This window comes from Hyperolius riggenbachi, chromosome 4 (assembly GCF_040937935.1).
Source record: "Hyperolius riggenbachi isolate aHypRig1 chromosome 4, aHypRig1.pri, whole genome shotgun sequence".
NCBI classification, from domain to species: domain Eukaryota; kingdom Metazoa; phylum Chordata; class Amphibia; order Anura; family Hyperoliidae; genus Hyperolius; species Hyperolius riggenbachi.
This window is the reverse complement of record NC_090649.1, coordinates 206,650,159-206,666,976: the sequence shown is the minus strand read 5'-3', so window position 1 is coordinate 206,666,976 and position 16,818 is coordinate 206,650,159.

Below are 16,818 nucleotides of genomic sequence, written 5' to 3'. Positions count from 1 at the left end.
GCCTACATATATTGGGCACATATACCCCTAACTACATATACTGGGTACATATACCCCTGGCTACATATACTGGTCATATATACCCCTGGCTACATATACTGGGCACATATACCCCTGGCTACATATACTGCGCATATATACCCCTGGCTACATATACTGGGCATATATACCCCTGGCTACATATACTGAGCACATATACCCCTGACTATATATACTGGGCACATATTATACCCCTGGCTACATATACTAGGCACATATAACCCTGACTACATATACTGGGCACATATACCCCTGGCTACATATACTGGGCACATATACCCCTGGCTATATATACTGGGCACATATACCCCTGACTATATATACTGGCACATATACCCCTGGCTACATATACTGGGCACATATACCTCTGGCTACATATACTGGGGACACATACCCCTGCCTACATATACTAGGCACATATACCCCTGGCTACCTGTTCTGTGGACATCTCTACCCCTGGCTACCTGTTCTGGGGACATCTATACTGCTGGCCACCCATTCTGGGGACACCTAAAGACCTGGGGCTACCTTTTTTTGGGGAAGCACTGCTGTCAGATTGAGTGTATTTTGGGGAACTGCTGCCAAGTGAGAGGTGTCTACCATATTAAGGGGGCATTCTGCCTATTTATGTGAAATGCTGTCTATTTATGTGCCTCATGACTGCTGAATTTGTCTTGTTGGGGGCCTCATGGTTACTGAATTTGTCTTGTTGGGGGCCTCATGATTTGTTGGGGGCCTCAAGATCGCTGAATTTGTCTTGTAAGGGGCCTCATGATTGCGGAATTTGTCTTGTTAGAGGCCTCATGATTGCTGAATTTGTCTTGTTGGGGGCCTCATGTTTGCTCATGATTGCGGAATTTGTCTTGATGGGGGGGGGGGGGGCTCATGATTGCTGAATTTGTCTTGGAACATGCTGGAAGGTACATACTGAGGGAGGGTGGGTGAGCGTGAGCCTGCTAACCTCCATGTACATTTGAACAGGGCGTGACCAAATGTGGAGCACCCATAACCACACCCACATTTGGTCACGACCCTTCACCTTAGGGGGCGCATTAATAGTCTTTGTCCCCGGGCGCTGAAAACCCTAGCTACGCCTCTGACAAGTAGCCCCCTCAGTAAAGGTAGCCAGAGGGCCCCCAGTATAGGGTATAGGGAGGCAGAAACACCCCCAAATATGGGTAAGCAGACCCCCCCCCCAAAGAAAATAGGGAGGGAGAATCTAGTGTCAGGAAAATGATGTAGCAGAAGAGCTTTCAGAGCGATTTCTAGTACATTGTGAATGGCAATGGGGGGAAAAAATCACCACATTTGAACGTAAAGATCTAAATTAAAGAGGAACTTTGACCCAGGATTGAACTTCATTCCAATCAGTAGCTGATAACCCCTTTCCCACAAGAAACCTTTACCTTTTCTTGAATAGATCATCAGGGGAGTCTATATGGCTGTTATTGTGGTGAAACCCCTGAGACAGTGTGATGTCATAACCAGGGTCTTGACAGTTTCCTATCTGTGAACCTCGTTGCATTGTTGGAAATAATGTTTTTTTTCCAACCAGGTACAGATAACCTGGCAGAACTGTAGCTGTCACCACCAGTGATACATTTCAGAAAGTAAATCAGGGAGAGGAAAGATTTTACAATGGGCAAACATTAAATAGAGTACATATTCTACGAATTAATATTGTAAACGATAAGCAATGTTATTCATTATGTAATTTCCACTACAGTTCCTCTTTAAAAAGGTTCCAAAATATTGACCTGTACAATACTGTAAGAAGATTGCTTTATTCGTGCCATTATAACTGAGCAGTCTTTCATTACATTTGTGCAGCAGCCTATCACAAGGAGCAGGAATAGGCCATATTTCTATGTTATTGAGCAAGCTGCCCAATAACACTGAAATATGGCCTATTCCTGCTCCTTGTGATAGGCTGCTGCACATATGGCCTATTCCTGCTCCTTGTGATAGGCTGCTGCACATATGGCCTATTCCTGCTCCTTGTGATAGGCTGCTGCACATATGGCCTATTCCTGCTCCTTGTGATAGGCTGCTGCACAAATCAAGCTGATTATCACAACAACCTATATATATTTCCATAGTCATCCAAGATCCATAGACATCCTGATACATCTTCCCTGCCATTAGCTAGTGCACTTTTTGTGTGATCTGACTGTCACCTCTACAAACTGCAAGGTCTTCTTCATGTTCTGGTGACATTCAATGCACTATCTCCATTGCAAAGTCAAAGCAAAAGCTACATGGCTTGATGATGGCCCCGTTTGTTAAACAGTTGCCCACTTCCACATTGTTAAAATGATTGGGGAGTAGTAATTGATATACCACCTTGCCCCGCTTGCTCTTGATTATATTTTAGTACAAATCCATTGGGAATTGATTGTAATGTTGTCCTTGCTAATGTTGTAGTGCTTGAAGCAGGCCAAAGGAACACTACTGTCAATTCCCTGCTACTCTTCCTCTGCTACATGACAAAGATTTTCTGCCATGTCCAGTCATGCTATGTGATTGATAAACTGCCTAAACTCGACTGGTAGTTTTTTCGATGTTACCAATTGGAGTGGATATTACTGTACAAATCAGAGAAAGGTATAAGGAATCTGCCGTTGTATGTGCTTGATTTTGCCGAGACCCGGACGGAATCCGCCGCTTCCGGGTCTTGGCGCTTGTTCCCCGCTGATGACATTGTTAGTGGCTCACTGGCCACACCTTCTGACAGGTGGCGGGCGCGTTCGCAGTACACCCTCCGCAAAGGTAAACAATAGTCAGCTGACTCCGGTCAGCTGACATAACAGTGTCAGCTGACTTTACAGCTGACACCTAGGCAGGACCTTGCTGTGTGTTTGGATGTGCGGGTGTGGCCGGCCACTGATTGGATGAAGAGTTGTATTTAAATCTGTATTTGGCTATTCCTGTCTGCTGTGATTAATCTTGCTTGCTTCCTGGATATCTTGCCTGCTGCCTGGATTGACCCTTGCCTGTTTACTGGGTACTCTCTTGCCTGCTGCCTGGACTGACCCTTGCTTGTTTACTGGATACTCTCTGCCTGCTGCCTGGACCGACCACTGCCTGTTTACTGGATACTCTTGTCTGCCGCCTGGACTGACCATTGCCTGTTTTCGGATACCTCTTGCATGCTATCTGGATTGGACGATAAGTATACTCATTGAACAACTTTGCATGCTGTCTTAGATGAACTATGTCAAATACTGCTTAGAGAATCAGTTGCTTATTGAATAACCTTGCATGAATTGCCTTGTAACTTGGATCATCTATTACCTGTGGAATAACCTTGCATCAAGTCTTGCTTGAACTGTCTCATATCTGGCTTACCCATTACCTGTGGACTTGCTTGTCTTCCCTGCTACTGCTGACACATGACATTGATAGTCTCATCCTTCTGAATCAAGGTAATACCCTGTGTGATACTGTTGAACTGTGTTACTAGCCTCATTAGTGGCTCCTGGTGGTATATCTGCCTTCTACGTCAGCCTGTATGCCTTGCTCGCCTAAGTCCTAATTAGGGTCAGCTAGTGGTGAGCCAGACAGGGACAGTGTAGGTGTCAGTCAATGGTGTGCCAGGCAGAGACAGCTATTTGAAGAGTGAGACCTTTAGCCTGGGACATACACACTGGCTCCGAGAGTTATACCACCAAGTCTGACAAAAGGTAAGACTGAATTAAGTAGTGCCCAAAGACAAGAAAGTGACCCACCATATAATACAGTACAAAAAAAAGCTATTTAATAGCAAAAGAGGGCAAAAAAGACCTTGCTTTAAGGTTGATACCCACCAGAAGATTTTTTTGGGCTTTGCGATGAACGATCATTTGACTTTAGCGAAAATATACACGATCGTTTAATTGATCGCTCATGTCCCATCATTCGTTTTCGCCTTCCGCAATCATTCTGCAGTCGTGAAAGATGGAACAGTGAGCGATACTTTGTTGCAGTAGATTCCCAGATCCATCTTTCAGTGGGTACTTAACTTTAGGCCTCTTACATTACAAAAACCAAATCCTATTGTTCTGAAAACAAAAGTTCTCCCTGTTCAGTAAGCCAGCACCCATCCAGTAGGAGACCATGGGCAAGACTCCCTAACACTGCTACTGCCTATAGAGCGCGTCCTAGTGGCTGCAACCCTGGCGCTTTGAGTCTGGCAGGAGAAAAGCGCAATATAAATGTCCTGTGTCTGTGTCTGTTTCTGTATGCTCATGCTGTCTATTGCTCAGGCTGCCTACTCTATGTCTGTATATGTACGATCTGCTATTGCCATGTGTACTAAAAACAATGCCGGGTACGTCATTCAGCGTACTTGTCGAATAAAGGTGATTGTATTCTATTATTAAACCTGCAGGAATATTCACAGGTGTGTTCATTCCACCTTCTGGAATTTGATAAAAATAGCAGAACCTGTCTAGGTCACCTGCCAGGATGAAATAATATTGATACACTGGTTGTGCAATGTGGCAGGGGTGTGTGAATCACAGAACTGACTAATCAAAATGTCAAACCCTTCTAAGTATAGTTCAAACATAATTTTAGCCAATTCTTGAATTTTCACTTTATTTTCAAAAATGAAATGATTGTGTGAAAGAGTATTTTCTCCATGTGATCATCTTAGATGAACAGAAAAACTGTGAATAAATGCAAGGAGAATTTTAGGAACGAAAGTGGCTAGAATAGAAAATAATTTCTCTGCAGTATCATGCTGCAAAACTGAGATGATAACGTACTGGGAGGAATAAACCACGTATTGTCTTTTGATTATGTGTTTGAAGATGTTATATTAATAAGAACTTCACTAATCGCACAGTTCAACCACCTCTGAGAAATTGTCTCCATTAAAATATCTCCATGCTATAAAGAGACAGGGTCCTGCTGAGTGGATAGGTGTGCTTTTATCCGTACAGACTTCACATGACACCAGCTCCAAAAATACTAAAAACCAGCAATTACGAAAAGAACATTGGGTATTTATTTTTTATGTCTGCCATTGGGACTTGTATTTGATTTGGCATGAGCATGTAAGATTCATCTGCTGATGGGGGTGGGGGGAGCCTTATTTCACTCAGATGTTATGTTTATTCTCTGCAAAAAAGATCTGTACGAAGAAATTATTAACTGCGCTTCTGCAGCTGCAGCAAGGCTATGAGTATTATTGATCAGTAGCGGCACACATTTAATAACTAAATACATATATATGATTTCAATCAGCAGCACTGTAAAGTGACCTTTACACATTAGGCTTTTAATAAAATAGCAGAGAATAACATCAAGATCACCAACATCAGTGCATCATGTCTGCAGCTAATGTGCTTGTAGAATACTGATAATATGCCCCACTTGGCCGGTAAGATTAATGGCTTGAACACACAATCAATGATTTTAGAATAATACCCGCTTGCCCATTTATAGTGAGTAGAATCATCCCTGAAAGCAATGTAATTGAAGAAGACTGCAATGCAACTCATGGCCATATACTGCATTTATTTTCATTAAGAAATGGTGCAGTAGAACTAGCAATTTCTGTGCATTAAAGGGGAACTGAAGAGAGAGGTATATGGAGGCTGTCATGTTTATTTCCTTTTAGACAATACCAGTTGCCTGGCAGCCCTGCTGATCCTCTGCCTCTATTACTATTAGCCATAGCCCCTGAACAAGCATGCAGCAGATCAGGTGTTTCAGTGGTTCAGACTTATAAGTCTGATCTGACAAGACTATCTGCATGCTTGTTTCTGGTTTTAATCAGATACTACTGCAGAGAAATAGACCAGCAGGGCTGCCAGGCAACTGGTATTGATTAAAAGGAAATAAACATGACAGCCTCCATATACCTCTCTCTTCAGTTCCCCTTTAAGGCAGAACTGTGACCAGACATTGATAATTATTCCATATAGGGCTGATAAAACATGTATTGCAAGCATGGCAGTGATTTCTCCTCAGCTTGCTACCATCTCCCCCTTTTTGAAACTGCTTTATTTAGCTTGTTTTCTGGTCTCTTGAACACATGGGGCGTTTTTAGACATCGGCATTACAGGCCACTGCCACTGTTGAATTAACTGACCACTGAGACAATTATCTTGTCATATGAGGGCTGTTTATCCATAGGAACATTAATGCGCAGCCTTTTGTGAGAAGTGAGGACATTATATGTATTTGGGCAGCGCACCACCAGTTGTTACACCTTGTTTTAATATCAGTGAATTATTTGTATTTTTTAGATTTTAACCCTGAAGGGATATCCGAATCCAAAAGGTTGTTGATGCAGATTTTATGCTAATGTTTATGCAAATTTATGCAGCTTGAAAATTAAAATTTACAGATGAAATGCTTCTGCTGTGGCATTTGACTGGTCCGTTTTCAAGTTAATTTGCATAGACAAATTTTCAACTTGGAATTGTTTTCATCTCATTGGCCATCCCTAGTTAGGACTGCTTGTGTATACTACAGCTGTTTGTACAGACTGCTCTCGCTGGGGCATAAAAATAGCCCCTATGACCTCCACCATTGGGGCTAATCGCCCACTCTGCATCGCAGTCATGCACCATGCAGTCTATCTCATTGTGGCTCCTGATGCATGTCATGTGACATGCAGAGAAGGAGCCACAAGGAAATAGGTTGCACAGTTCATGGCTACTACGATGCAGAGAGAAGTGCAGACGGGGTGAAGGCCTGTTCCACCGCTGGAAGTAGGGGAAGTATGACTCTCAGGTTGTGTAGCAATTACTCAGCATTCCTGTCACCTGGAAGATGCCAGTGTAAGTACAACAGGGATGACGTTATACCACAAGGGCTGACAAGACTGCTAAGTTACAAAGTCCATTTTAGAGAATGGAACTAGATTTTAGTCCAGGAAAAAGACTACCAGATATGGCTGCAGCATTTGCAGAGAGGGTGATGTTCAGGTGCAGGCACAAGAACATAAAAAAGGGGACTGGCACATGTATGAAAGATTTATTCTGTTGCTTACATCTTGGACTCTTAGCTTTGTTTTTTTTTTCATTGCCTAGTTTTACTTTAATTACAAAAGTAAATCAGTCCCTGAACGCCTTGCCATCCAGATGTGCCGCACTTGTTTCTATAAAGCTTTTTGCTGGAACAGATAAAGATAACTGTAGAGATGATTGTAAATATAATTTGCTTTTATTTGAATTCAATGAATATTTTAAATGTCATCCGTCCAAACTCACTTTTGCTCTCCTGTGTGCCTCACATAAAATGAGTGTTATTTATTTATTTATAGCATATTTCTTTTTTGAAGCTTTGGCTCAAGTGAGGAAGGGCTGGAGTCATTTTTATAACTTTTGCAAGCCTGACGGTGAGGCGATCTTCCCAGCCGCTGATGTAGGACCGCATTCATCAAAAAGCATTTGCAAGTCCAGCCCTGCAATCCACCTGCAGAGATCACCCACCATTGTTTTGCATACAGTGAAGCATACAGTCAATCAAATGTATGCTTCACTGTACTGTGAACACGCTGTTAACTGCATGCAGTGCATTGGGGTACTGCACTTTGACCGAACGTACCACAATCGCCACATTGTGAATGATACATTGCTTTTGCATTCCAATGCAACGTTCTGCATTACAATCTGGCCGTTATGCCACACCGCAATACTACACTGTGAACCTCACCATATGGTTGCTTGAGGGTGGCATGAACTTCCCACATACTTTACTGTCATAGTTACCTCCACTATTACATAAATTGTAAAATGTAATATACATGTAAACACATATAACTATCAAGCACACTTCTCCGGTTCTCCCAGAGTAAAAGGAGCCACAAATTACTTTTCTCCACTGTTGCTATCACTTACAGAAGGTATTAGAAATTGGGTATATATTACCTGCTCCCAGCGGTCATAAAGGTTGTTTTCACTCCAGCTCATCGCGCAACGTTGTGCAGGGGGTTAGCAAAATACTGGGGGGTGGGGGGAAGCCAACAGATCTCTGCAGGAGGGCCCGGCACTCAGTAGTTATGCCCCTACATGCTATTCAGATGTTTGACTGATGTTTGACTGGATTAGCCACATGCTTGTTTCTGGTGTGTGATTTAGACAGTACTATTACATGAAAGATAAGGAGGAAGCCAGGAAACTGGTATAGTTTAAAAGGAAATTAATACGGCAGTCTCCATATCCCTCTCACTTCAGGTGTCCTTTAAAGGATACTCAAGGTGACATGTGACATGATGAGATAGACATGGGTATGTACAGTGCCAAGCACACAAATAACTATGCTGTGTTCCCTTTTTTCTTTCTCTGCCTGAAAGAGTTAAATATCAGGTATGTAAGTGGCTGACTCAGTCCTGACTCAGACAGAAAGTGAGTACAGTGTGACCCTCATTGATAAGAAATTACAACTATAAAACACTTTCCTAGCAGAAAATGGCTTCTGAAAGCAGGAAAAAGATAAAAATTGTCAATAGTTCATAGATTTTAGCTCTGGCATACTTCAATGAATGTGTCATTGAACAAAAACAATAAAACAGTTAAAACTTAAAAAGTAAACATAAAATAAAACTGTGGAATATCTTAAAAAGTCATTTTTAGGAAAGGAAGATAGATACAATCGTTTATTTCATTAGTTTACTTTCACTTCGGGTGTCCTTTAACCTCTGGCGTTACCCAGGATTTATGTGCAAAAAGTAATCTAATTAATTTTTTCCTGTAACTTGCCAAAATGTGTCAAGCAAGGGTCTAGTATACAGTGCAGGAGAGTATTGACGTGTATGCACGTCAATACTGTTCACAGCATATTTTGTATTGACGTGTATATCCGTCAATACCGCCAGGGAGGTTAAAGTATAGAGCTACCAGCAGTGTAGGAGTTCCTTCCTCTGCACAGATCGAACACCTGACCTCCTCCCTTTGCATCATGGAAGGCTTTGCCTTAAATAAGATAAAAGCAATGTGGAAGCAAAGTAACCCATATAGCAGCCAATTAAAGTTCATCATTTGCTGGTCTGACATTAGCAGCTTGAAATCTAATTGGTTGCTCTGGGTTAGTATAGTCTGAATATGGTAATTGTTAATGGCACTGTTTTATTTAATGAGTCCAAGAGGCTCTGAGGGGTTATAGCAAGTAAAATAATCAAAACCGACAATGGAGTAAATGTGAACTCCAAGAAACCCTGAGGAAATATCTAGATGCCTCTCTTTTATAAACAGTTCTCTGGCTGGAATTTATTAAACTGATATCTCAACACGTTACAAGTGAAATAAGGCACTTCAGAAATGTGCAATTACAGAAAGGTAATTGCAGCTTTCTTTTGTGAGTTTAAAGTATCTGAGCTTGCAGCATATTATTCTGCCATCAGTTAAGATACATATTGATCTCCTTATTAGTTACAACGCTATACATCGTTGACAAAACAATCAGATATGTTCTCTCTGTGGACCCTCTATGCATATTGCCATAATATTAGAATCGGGCTGGGAAAACTTACATGAAAGCTGAAGTGAAGGCTACATTAGCAAGGACAACTTTCACTAATTGCATTGCTCTCTAGTAACAGGACAAATTGATGTCATTGGTTCCAAAGCCAAAATAAAAGACTTAATTTCTCACTTACAGTAAGCTACATTAACCATTGTAATTATTGTTAGAATATTATACAGGCACCTAGAAGTGTTGACAAGGCTTTTTATTTTTTTCCTCGGTGCCAATACCGTTGGCCAAGATGACAGGCTACTAATGAGCAGCACTGCTGAGTAGCTGTGTGTACATTTTAGGAAATCAATTTGCCTTTCTTTTACTTCCACCATCTCTTGCCTGCTGCCGCCTGTGCAGCGGTTTTACAGCTGAAGAATAAATGAAATGTTTGGCACAGCTGATGACTGCAACTGCTAGCTTTCTTTTAGGAGGAAGCAATCAACACTCGGTCACACAGAGACTGTCCAACATGGGAGAAGGAGTACTTCAGCTGGATAGCCAGAAGGAACGTTGAAATAGATTTTACTGGCTGCTATTATAAAGCTGTGTTTAAGAACTCATACTGAGTAGTAGTGCCCTAGTTAACCACCGATTTATGGTGTATTAAGGAAAGCCAGCATTTTAGTAAAGCTACATTTAAAAGTCACATTTACATGAACGTGAAGATGGAAAGGCAAAATGGTCTGACGTTGATCAAAGAAGTCTCTATTTAAAATGGACTTTGTCAAATCGATGTCTAATCTATTAAAAACATCATATTAGTATGCCTGCCTTAAAGCAAACCTGTAAGGAAACAAAAGAAAAAAAATACTTACCTAAGTAGTGGGGATCCTTTGGATGCTCTAAAAGCTTCCTGTACGGACTTTTAGATCAAGGATACAACTCGCAGGTAAATCTACAGGTGCATTTCTCTGACTCTGCTCCTAATAGAGGCTATAAGAAACGAGAATTTGAGTCAGGCTGGAAGATAGATGGCAACAATACACTTAAACAATACAACAACAAAATTATTTATCACAATTTCAGGAAATAAGAAAAGTGGTTTCCAATAATAATGGCCTATCAGTTTTAAGCATGGCCAGATAGAAAACATGACTGCATTATTGCCATGACGAGAGATACACTTTAAATTAAGAAAAAGTTTGTGTGTCAATGATCCATTTTAATGAATGATCAATGATCCATTTTGATGAAAATGGAATGAGTATAGCTATAAGTGAAAAGAACAGGTAAACTTAAGACCTATAAAGTGTAAAAAAAAAAACACCCCTTTTCCTGTGTAGGATAAATGTCAACAACTGTAAAATCCTACAGTAATATACTGTACCTAAAACACTGCAGGGAGCCAATTGCTCAGTCAAATGGGGTTTGAATAAGACTTACTATAAATATAAATAACTTGGCTGTAATCACTAGGGAATATAAAAATGTGATTCTTTGTTACCTAATAAGGTGATAGACATAACCAAACAATGTATAGCATCAATGAGTTAAAAATGCATTATTCTAAAATATCAAACATTATGTCAGGCATGTCATGCAGCGGCTGGGAAGGGAGGGTGGTCGCAGCAGTCTATTTTGGGGGAACCTACCTGGCTAACCTATACTGGGAGAACCTACCTGGCTGACCTGTACTAGGGAACCTACCTGGCTACCATATACTGGGGGAACCTCCGTGGTTCCCTAATACTGGGGAACCTACCTGGCTAACCTATACTGGGGGCACCTACCTGGCTAACGTATACTGGGGGAATCTACCTGGCTGACCTATTCTGGGAGAACCAACCTGGCTGACCTGTACTAGGGAACCTACCTGGCTACCGTATACTGGGGGAACCTACGTGGTTACCTTATACTGGGGCACCTACCTGGCTAACCTATGCTGGGGGAACCTACCTGGCTGACCTGTACTAGGGAACCTACCTGGCTACCGTATACTGGGGGAACCTACGTGGTTACCTTATACTGGGGCACCTACCTGGCTAACCTATACTGGGGGAACCTACCTGGCTGACCTGTACTAGGGAACCTACCTGGCTACCATATACTGGGGGAACCTACGTGGTTACCTTATACTGGGGCACCTACCTGGCTAACCTATGCTGGGGAAACCTACCTGGCTGACCTGTACTAGGGAACCTACCTGGCTACCATATACTGGGGGAACCTACGTGGTTACCTTATACTGGGGAACCTACCTGGGTAACCTATACTGGGGGCACCTACCTGGCTAACGTATACTGGGGGAATCTACCTGGCTGACCTATTCTGGGGGAACCAACCTGGCTGACCTGTACTAGGGAACCTACCTGGCTACCGTATACTGGGGGAACCTACGTGGTTACCTTATACTGGGGCACCTACCTGGCTAACCTATACTGGGGGAACCTACCTGGCTGACCTGTACTAGGGAACCTACCTGGCTACCATATACTGGGGGAACCTACATGGTTACCTTATACTGGGGCACCTACCTGGCTAACCTATGCTGGGGAAACCTACCTGGCTGACCTGTACTAGGGAACCTACCTGGCTACCATATACTTAGGGAACCTACGTGGTTACCTTATACTGGGGAACCTACCTGGCTAACCTATACTGGGGGCACCTACCTGGCTAACGTATACTGGGGGAATCTACCTGGCTGACCTATTCTGGGGGAACCAACCTGGCTGACCTGTACTAGGGAACCTACCTGGCTACCGTATACTGGGGGAACCTACGTGGTTACCTTATACTGGGGCACCTACCTGGCTAACCTATGCTGGGGGAACCTACCTGGCTGACCTGTACTAGGGAACCTACCTGGCTACCGTATACTGGGGGAACCTACGTGGTTACCTTATACTGGGGCACCTACCTGGCTAACCTATGCTGGGGGCACCTACCTGGCTAACGTATACTAGGGGAAATCTACCTGGCTGACCTATTCTGGGGGAACCTACCTGGCTGACCTGTACTGGGAGAACCTACCTGGCTACCTTATACTAGGGGAACCTACCTGGCTAAGCTATTCTAGGGAAACCTACCTGGCTACCTTATACTAGGGAACCTACCTGGCTAACCTATACTGGGGACACCTACCTGACTAACCTATACTAGGGGCATCAATATTACACAATTGATGTGAATAGGCTTTATTTGCCCCATAACCATAGCAAGGCTAAACACAAAAAGTATCATATACATGATCCTGCAGGCAATTATGGGAAAACAAACTAAACAAACTATACAGTATGTGCTGCCACTGACACAGAAAGCCGCTTCAAAAGCTAGACGTAGGAGTGTTAAAATCCTCTCTCAGTACCCTTAACACGTTCTTGTTTAGAAAACTCATTTTGCCGCATTCATTTAAAAATAAGCATGTATACTTTCACACATATTTATATAACTGTTCCTTACAAATTACATCCTATTAAGCCATTTCCCACTTTGTAATTTATGTTTGAATGCTGTTGGCTAAATGGTACAAAATGCATTTCATTATTGTGTTTGTTAATAATCTATTTCCATAGAATGAAAAATGAAGCACAAATACTGGAAACAGCCTCAATTTTTAATATGTAAATGTATTCTCCTATTATTAGCATGGATCGCTGCTTTAATCTGTGTTTATACATAACCACTTACAGTAACTGTAGAAAGGAAGTTATTCATTGTAAATCTGTTTTTTCTCAGTACGGCGATGCAGTGGGCACATCACTGACACAGCAAAAAGGCTGCAAATGGGAGGTCATCAGTGCACATCTGCGGTCTATTATTTTTCTTTGTAATAGAAATAGTCTTTGTATTCCACTCTTTAGTTAACAGGCAAATTAAAGTGACAAACAAACACATTGTCCAGTATGAATCCTGCACACAATTATATAAACAAATGATCATATTGCTGAACATTGTGTAATACAAAGTAATATGTTTCAGAACTATTATTAGAAAACCAGACATAAGCCTGCCCATTTAAAGAACGGGCACTAGGGCTCGGCCGTGACCTCCCCTCACCCCCTTCTATCACTTCCCCTCCCACAACGGCCGCGTGACGTGATGTGAACGCATGTGTGCTGGGCAAAACACACGCACACAGGGACACAGGAAGACACAGAGACACCATGATTATTATGTAGGACTAGTAGACCTAAGCCCGTTTCAAAACGGGTTCTAGGTCTGTGTTGAATCCCCTCCCCTTTCCTCTCCCCTCCCCTCTCTCCTCTCCCCTCTCCTCCACTCCGCTCCCCTTCCCTCTCACTCTCCCCGTAACCGCCGCAGTCAACGCAGATGCACGTGCCTGCCGCGCACTTGCCGCACCCGCCGCCTGCCCGTCCTCCCTCAGCTCTCCTCAGTCTCTGCGTCCCTCCCTGCACATGCGCAGTAGCGCAAAACACGGGACACACACACACACAAATAGGGAGTGCAGGGATGGGACGCAGAGACAGTTAGGTTTTATTATAGAGGATAGGCCAACTCGCTGAATGTACTGCGTGTAACATAACCACTGCCTTCATATCTAGAAACACACATATAATATGTATCAAGTGTTAACTAACAAATGACATATTTTAATGTTATTGATATAACAAAGCTCTACATAAACTGTCACCTCCATACATTTCCTCATTAATCTCCAGATACGTCCGTGCTCGAAACCTCCGTTCCTCACAGGAGACCCTTTTGTTCTCTAGTTTGGTCACCTCCTCTCACTCTTGCATCCAGGATTTCTCACAGGCAGCCCCTCTCCTTTAGGACTCTCTCCTAAAGCCTGTCCATCATGCTCCGAATCTGGAAACCTTCAAACGTACTTTAAAAATACACCTTTTCAGACAAGTCTATAAGTTGCTATAGGTAGCATAGGAAGTTCACTGTCTCATCCACTAACCCCTGCATTGTCTTCCCTATTGTTTCCACCCCACTACCTTCTAAATTGTAAGCTAGTAAGGGCAGGGACCGCCTCCTAGTGTTTCATATTTTGCTGTAGTTTACCATATGAATGTGTACCAACTGTATGTATGTATTTGTATTACTGGATGTCATGACTGTACAATGTCTTGAACTTCTCCAGCGTCAGAACCACCAATACTGGGGCTCCACAAGGCTGTGTATTGTCACCACTACTGTTCTCCCTCTATACCAACAATTGCATATCATCTGCTGACTCTGTGAAAGTCATCAAATTTGCAGACGACACCACCATCATTGGCCTAATTGGCAGCAACGGCGAGCAGGAGTACCGCAGCGAAGTTGAGCGAGTCTGCAACTGGTGCAGAGCAAATAACCTAGTTCTCAACGCCGCAAAGACTGTTGAACTAGTCGTAGACTTCCGGAGGAACCCTCCCCCCCTCCTACCTATCCTCATTGGGGGTACCGAAGTCTCTAGGGTGACATCGGTGCGGTTCCTCGGCACGACTCTCACTAACAACACCTCCATAATACAGAAGAAATCACAGCAGAGGTTGTTCTTCCGCGCCAGCTGAAGAGATTCGGCATGCCCAGGGAACTGCTGACCAGCTTCTATACTGCCATTATAGAATCCATTCTCTGCTCCTCAGTCATTGTCTGGTATGCGGGCGCAACGGCCAGCGACAAACACAAACTGCAGAGAGTCATGGCTGATGCAGAGAGAATCATTGGGTCCCCTCTTCCACCTCTTGACCTCCTCCACTCCACTAGGATGAGGAAGAGGGCCATGTGATCTCCCGTGACCCCTCCCACCCAGGCAGTCGCTACTTCAAGCTGCTCCCTCTGGGCCACCGCTACAGGTCCATACCATGCAAAACCACCAGTCGGATGAACACCTTCTTCCCCTAAGCGGTTCGGCTGCTCAACTCCAACCTTCCCCCACCGGGCCCGCCTACCGGCATGCCCTAGCGGGGTCTCTCCTTCAGCTCACGCCCCTGCACGCCCTTGTTATTACTGCCCAGAGGCTGTACTGGGGCCACCATCACCATCATCTTTATTATTACTATTATTAGTATTATTGTTGGACTGCTCCTGCACGGCAGGAACGAACCCCTAACGATGACCCAGTTTGTCATGTATATCATTACTGCAGTTGTAAATTGTCTGTGTTTGTGCTTTTTGTCCTCCTGTACTATGTCTATGCCATGTGTACCACAAAAAATTCCGAATATAGCGTGCGCTGTATTTGGCGAAATAAATCTGATTCTGATTCTGATTCTGATGTATATATGTTATCCATTGCCCAAAATCAGTTTTGTACTATGTATAGCGCTATGGAAGATTATGGTGCTATAAAAACAAAAAAATTATAATAATAATAGTATGTTACTGCCCCTTAGTAACAGAGGTTGCTTATTAAAACAAAATTCTAGGAATTTTTTTTTGTTAAGGCTATAATTCTGCTATTCGTGATGCCCAATCTCCTATGGAGCCATATCATTGAGTGTACCACACACACCTGTATGCTGAAAATAAACAACTTTACGGATAGTCAAGAAAAAAAGTGTATTAATAGATAACATAAAAGGGAGGATCGCAGGATCCGTGAGTGACTGCAAGGGCACGGGACGGCTGCAGGCAGCTGGTAGAAGCCCCAGGTGAGTAAAACTGATTTTTTGTTCCAGGCTTGAGTATCTCTTTAAGTATAACACTGAATAGGCTGTAACAATGATCAGATCACCGGAGCATTTAACTCTGTTTTTCTTTTAAAAAATGGTGTTACTGAGAACCGGGACAAGGCCCTCCAGCACCCAAGGCTGAGACATCAAAGTGTGCCCCTCCATCCCTCCAACCCCAGCCGTCACACCCTGATTGCTATTAGACTAAGAGGTGCTCCAGGGCCCCCAACACCTTAATCTCTAGTTATCTGGCTTGCAGTCACTGCCATGTATCCCCCTTTCTTATTTCTCTCTGCTTCAAACAAAATAGGGGAATGATAGCTGAGTCAGTTGTGCGCCCCCTCCTACACTGCACCCTGAGGCTGGAGCCTCTCTCGCCTCTGCCTCGGGCCCGGCCCTGGTGTTACTTTCATGAAACATTACACAACCCTCTGTTTCCACTTGTCCCGCACACTGCAGCTGGGCATTGCTGTTGTTTGTAAGATGGATTTACTATATATCTATTGAGATATTTTGCCTAGCAGCAATTACTTATTTGGTTTAGCCTTTCATGTGCAATACTTATGTATATAATGCTCTTGTTAGCACAATAACATTGTTAAATGTTCATGTAATCCAATTGTGTCGTTATACATCACTGTATACATTATTGTAACAGCCCACTCAGTGTTATACTTAACTTACTGTGAAGTTGTGTATTTTCAGCATACTCGTGTGCATTGTAGACTCATTGATTTGGCCTGTTATGTCCCGGTAG